The sequence below is a fragment of the Ambystoma mexicanum genome, chromosome 4p (assembly GCF_040938575.1).
Source record: "Ambystoma mexicanum isolate Mex_15411 chromosome 4p, UKY_AmexF1_1, whole genome shotgun sequence".
NCBI classification, from domain to species: Eukaryota; Metazoa; Chordata; class Amphibia; order Caudata; family Ambystomatidae; genus Ambystoma; species Ambystoma mexicanum.
In genome coordinates this window covers 920,736,512-920,743,097 of record NC_090927.1, presented here as the reverse complement: position 1 = coordinate 920,743,097, position 6,586 = coordinate 920,736,512, and the positions used below count along the sequence as shown (strand labels likewise).

General features: G+C 44.0%; 1 pseudogene; it reads left to right on the top strand.

The window, feature by feature from the left end:
• Positions 1-5,749: 5,749 nt before the first annotated feature.
• Positions 5,750-6,079, top strand: LOC138452634 (large ribosomal subunit protein P1-like; annotated as a pseudogene).
• Positions 6,080-6,586: the final 507 nt, after the last annotated feature.

Below are 6,586 nucleotides of genomic sequence, written 5' to 3'. Positions count from 1 at the left end.
ATACTGAAATTTCTTCAAACTAGCTTTATGGCCATGTGCCGCTAGGTGTGACAGTAGTAATACAGTGCTTTCTTTACAAATCTCCTCTGTGTCTGCAGCTAGCAATAGATCGTCTATGTATTGCAAAAGTACACAACCCAAGGGTAATTCTAGCATGTTTAGCTGCTCTTTTAATGCTCTACTGTAAATACTCAGACTTTCCGTGTAACCTTGCGGAATCCGCGTAAATGTAAATGATCGTCCTCCTAATGTGAACGCGAACAAATATCTGCTGTCCTTGTCCACTGGAATACTGAAGAATGCGTTTTTCAAATCTACTACACTAAAATATTCTGCTGAAACAGGTATCATTGTCAATATTGTAGTGACGTCTGGCACTAGAGGAAATTGTGGATCTACTACCTTATTCAATGCACGTAGATCAATTATGAAACGGTATGGTACCTCATTACCTCCTTTTTTGTAAACCGGAAGAATCAAGCTGTTGCATGTACTGCCTGTAATTTCCTCGATTACCCCTAATTTCACCAAATCTGTAACAATACTCTTCAATCCTTACTCACCCTCAACCGAAATTTTGTATTGGGGTATTTGCGGTAGGGTAACACCTTCTTTTAAAATAATCTTTACTGGCTCTATCTTTAAACATCCTACATCGTTGTCATGCATTGCCCATATACAGGTTGGTACTTTACTTAGTTCCCCTGGTAATGCTTCGGACATGAATCCTGACACAGGGGCATCGTGTGGGCATATCGTTAGAAACACTCCGTCTGCCGTGCAATGTATAACAGAACCTAGTTTTTTCAACAAGTTTAATCCCAACAAATTCTCCCCACAATTATCTGTTAAAAGGAACGGACAATATTCAGTAAATGGTCTGGTTTGGACACTGGGTTTATGACTGGTGTACCTGCGAACCCTACGGAAATATTCTTTTGCCCTGTCAGTGGTATATCCGGAACCAAGTGATGGTCTATTGAACACTTCTGTGCTCCTGTATCTACAAGAAAGCGGTGCTCCTCATTCCCGACTCTCATTTCTACGTAGGGTCCTCTCTGATTCATGGGAATAGACACTGGTTCCAACCCCTGTCCTGGGCTGTCCTATTGGGGAAATAACACATCATCCGATGTGTAATCATTATTATTACTGTAATACGTGTTTGGCTGTGTATCGAAAACATTCCCACTCTTCCCTCTATTTCCCCCACTCTGGTGTCCATATTGTTGATTTTGCTGTCCCTGACTCTGGTTTGGGGCATTTTGGTTTTGGCCTTGGTTTTGATTACCTCTGTTATTGTGATGCTGCTGCATACTATTCCTATTTGGTCCATTCACTCCTGGGTGTCCTCTATGCTATCTCCTCTGACCAGACCCATTTCTATTCTGTAGATGCGGACATTGCGCTCGCCAATGTCCTTCCTCTTTACAATATGCACACTGATTTGGTCCCACTGTTCCCCCATACATATTCGAATTACTCCTTCCTTGTGCGTTCCCTCGCCCTCTATTATGTCCCACTACTTGCTGCATTAATACTCGTGTCTTTAGATTTACCCTATCCCTCTCTTCTTTTTCTTTTCCTGCAGTCACTCTGCGCTCATAATATTGGGCCATATGTAATACTTCCCCCAACGTTTTTGCTTGCCATGCACTCTCTGATGTCATTATTAGATCCTGAATTGGATGTTTTACCCCCCTCACATATTTGTCAACAAATAACCTCTTTCCTGCTTCCGAACCCACATCCTGCCCACTGAAGTCTGTGAATACTTCTTCAAATCTATTAAAATAATCTGTAGCCAACTCATCCTTGCCTTGTACACATGCAGTCCATTTGTCCCATTGAATTCTTTTCTCTGGGACAATTGCTTTTAACTTCTGCACTATACGTGCTGGTAACGCCGCCAGGTTCGCTCCTGGTGTCCCTCCAACCGCTTTATTCCTATCTTCTATTATCAAGTCCGCCCATTTGGCGCCAAAGGCTGTTGGGTCATCTACCTTCCTTATTTGTTTCCATATGTCTGCTGGCAGGATCACCGGGAATATTAGGTCTATATTACCCATGGTAAGCACAGATGATTGTAGGCAGGACTCTACTTCCTTGTAAAACCCTGCAGGAGTCTTTCTTATATCAGGAATCGTCTGTTTTATGTTGTTTACCTCCTGTCTGGAAAAGGGGACATGCACATATTGGGCGGTGTAATGGGCTGGTGTTACCTGCGCCGCTGCACCGCCCACTGCGGGAACCTCCACTTTGGGCACAAAGGTAGGAGGGACCTCTCTCATAGGAAATGCCCCACTTACCGCCCCCCCTTTCTCTTAGATGTAACAATATTCCCAGATCCAACGATAGGGCTGTTTCTCCTGTCCCTCGCTCTAGTGCTCTTCTATATACTGCCATTATTTCGGGTGGGCTGGCCTTATCGTTTTTTATATCTTTCTCTAATAAATGTTCAGCCATCGACTGTAGTGCTTTTCTTTTCATGGGCATGGACTATTCATCAAATATCTCGTGTATCTCCATTGTGGGAATACTAGGATCCGACATCCATCTAAACGCTTCTCGTATACATACTTTTAACTTATCGCCCCTTTGTACTGACGACATTGAATGTCGTCGTTGTATATATGGCTCTACAGTTTCGTTCCTATTTCTCCCGATATCTCTACTCCTGTACCCAGGTGTAGCAAACATTTCGGCATAATCATTATCTAATTCATCTTTAAGCTCAAAAGGTCTATATACATGTTCTATCACTTCTTCATCCCTCTCCCTGCAGCGTGCTAATGCATTCAAATCTAACAATCGCTGCGGTGGTAATTTCCCAATTAGCTGTTTCCATTTCTCCACCAAATATTCACCCATGCATTCCAACACTACCTGTCTTTCGTTGCTTCTATGGAAGTCATATATCGAAGCCACTGCTGCCGTCCCATCATTCCTGTCTGTATACATCTCTGCCTGTTGCTGCAATTCCACCTTCCTTTCTTTGCTGATCGCGCTGCGGGTTACCCTTGTGCACCCCCGTTGGTCAGTCCCGCCTCTTGCCCCTGTGGTTTCAACTTCAACCCCGGGAGGAACGGACGGTATCGAGTCTGTGCCTGAGGCGGGAGGTGCGGATGGGACAATGGGAACAGGGAGTGTCTGTTGTGGGCCTGATAGGAAGTGTTACGCACATGGTCTGCGGCTGCGGGAGGACTTGAGCTACCGGAGGGGGAGCTTGAGCTATGGGCAGGGTCTGGGCAATAGCTAATGACGTGTCTGGTCTTACTTCTGATCTTGGGCCTTGTTTTGTATGGGTCAATATATTTTCTATCAATTCACCTGCTATGTGTAATTCTCTTTGTGGGTATATCTTTCCTATATTCAACTGGTCACGCCTACCTGCCCTTCTTAGACTCTCAGTCCACTCCTCCTCTTCTTTCTCTTCCGCTACTTCGCCTTTCGATTTATGCCTGCGCGCATGCTTTGCTCTGATTTTAAATCGGAGCATTGCTTCCTTTCTCCAGTCTTTAATAGTCTGAAATGCTGCAGGACGCGCTTTCTTTCTTATCAACACTCTTACCAGGTTGTCTATCCTCGCTATCTCAAAACTACCATTAATCGGCCACTGATGGTCTTGTTGCTTTCTGGTTTGCCTATGCCAAGTCTCACAGAATATTATCGCACCCACTCCATACTTCACATACATCTCATACGCCGGCGTTCCCCCAGGTGGTACAATTTGGCCATCTTCCAAAGATTGTCTACCGCAGCGGAAAAACCCTGCTAGGGTGGATAATACCCCAGGCATGTTTCAACCTTCACCCTGGTTAATCAACCTTACCTAGGGCGTTTGATTTTGCAAAGTCAACTCTCAACCAATATCAGGATACTTTGAATCATGGAATGACTCACCTGATAAATCAAGTCGTCTGTATACTGACGCACCAAAGGACGTCGTGTCTGCGTTTCTTGGCTTCTGCCTCGTTTCGGGACCCTCACCTCCTTGTTCTCTAGCCAGGCACGTCGATCAGGGATCAGATGTGTGCAGATCTGCAAAGGAGTCTCTCATCACTTTTACAGGGTGCCCCGAACACCTCTTGATCCCGGCTCGATCGTCCCATCCTCGCCGTTCTCTGCCTTACTCAATTACAATGTTATGCGCTGGAACAAGTGTGGGAGGGTCCCTATTCAGGCGCCATCTTGAAAGGGGCCCCTAGGGGGCCCTGACGACTATGGAAACAAGGCCAGTCACCACACACGATAGATACGCCAGACATGAGGTTGTAGTCCCAAAGCTAGGGTTTATTGCAAAGCAAAAGTCTCAGTTGGCCAACTCGGTCTCACGCCCCGCGACGTGTATCTCTAGACCTCGAGGGACGCAAGAGAGTGAATTACGTACATCAGTTACATATATACAAAATGCATATCAAACAATCAGCTATGACATGTTTAACACCCCCCTTTATTGGGTTTCTTTGAACTTGGTGTGATGATGGACATCTCCGACCACTATGACACCTTCAAACATCTATTCTAGTAACAATTTGCAATTTGTGAGTGCGAAAGCATCTTTCAGTTGTTGAACAGAACACAGCGCTTCTGTTCTTGGAAGTGAACTACATACGGGGGGGAGAGTTGCATTCCGGACCTTGCTATCTATCAAGTGCTATTCGCGTCCTGGGAGCCGACACGCTCTAGCGGGCTTAGAAAAGGGGGGCCGTAAGAAAAGCATAATTCAAGCCTTTTGCGGTATTATTCTAACATATTCTACCATATAACGAGACTGGCTGGCAGCTGTGAAATGATTAAATTCCCTGCAGTTCTGCTTCAAGACTACATTCGTGAGGGAGCCGGGCATGCTTCCTGGCGCTGCCTATGTTTGTGTTTCAGCGAACTTTTGTTATCCTCACGGCCCTGCGGCCTTGTCCTTTTCACATACAGACAACAATGTTTCACAGTCGAGCAGTGTAAGCGGAAAATATACTGCGAAGAAATAGGAACAGAAAGCAATGAGCAATGGTTAGAAAACAAAATGGCGATTCTTGTTACATCAAAATGACCGTTCATTGGCAAACTCGAAAACCTATATTTTGTCATATCATGGAAGAGGGGGTTATAGCTGCGGGTATCAACAAGCTAATGGGACGCTGAGTCATTTAGCAGGATGCAGCAGGGGTTATAGCTATCGCCTTAGCTGCGGGTATAGTGATACCAATTTATGTGCATTTATCATGATGTTTCATGGATATTACAATACACACTTTTACATGTATTTCTGATTCAATGCCCTCGTGTGCACCTGTGTGTTAATTTAATGTTTACACTTTGTTAATATTTCTTTTTGAATCTGCAAAAATGTTAATGGTAGCTGTGGTTTCACAGACCCACAGCTATCAATGCTCCAATTGGACGTCATGCATTATGGCAGGCTTTTGTGACCGTGGGTATGAACCACTGGTCCTGCCTGCACTTACACCTGTTTATTTTTCGGTGCAGTGATCATATTATTTTATGGATCTTTTACCACAGATTTGTACATGTCTTTCTGTTTGGATGTTGCCACCTCAAGGCATGTGTGATTTTAATCTGAAACCTTTGCAATATGTGATTTTCAATGTTTCTCCTTCCTGTTGGATTACAAGGTGCTTGGTTCTTCTTCAGAAGCTAAGGACGTGTTTGTTGGAGGGCTCTTCAATTCGGCGATTAGCACCCTCTAAACACGCCATCCATCCACGGGAGTAACATAGGATGCAACACCATGGCCTTTGTTTCTGAGCTATCTTGTATTTATGCCGTGCTCATCCTCCACGGTGATGAGGTGCCCTTCATAGAGGACAAAATCTATGCCTTAATTAAGGTGGCAGGCATGCAAGTGGAACCTTTTTGGCGTGGTCTTTTTGCCAAGGCTGTTGCCAGCATTCACATCGGAAGCCTGATCTGCAATGTAGGAGCTGGTGGAAGTGCGCCAGCACCTGGAGCCACAGCAGCTGCTGCAACTACAGCTGCTCCTGCTGAGGAGGAGTAGGAAGAAAAGAAGGATGAGTCTAAAGAATCTGATGACGATATGGGCTTTGGCCTCTTTGACTAAATGGACAGCAATTACATTTTTAATAAACCTCAGCAGAAAAAAGACAAAAAACAAGGAATTTTACTAATTAAAAAAATAAAATATTGTTTTTCTTTAATTGTCTTTCTATATGTTCTACAAAGCAGTATTTAGAAGGATTGTGGTTATTATGACGAAGCTGTTCTCATTCGTGCCTATCTTCAGGCTAATTGCACATCAAGTATTTTGGCGGCTTATGTCGCTGCGGTTATAATGTCCCCTTCTGTATCTGTGGCTCTAAATGTGATGTAAAGCAATGTGTGATTGATTGAATGAAGATATATTATAAAACATGTTGTATTGGAGGGTATTGTTTACTTTGCATTGTACTGAGAGTGACCAGTGTCATTAGTTCAAACGTTGAAGATTGCGCATTTGATATTTGAGTGGATATTTGTGGAACATTTTTATAGGTTGAAAAATTGATAGAAATACTGAAGAAGACGCTAACTACTCTTCCACTGATTTCTCAGGGCCTGAATCTTTTTC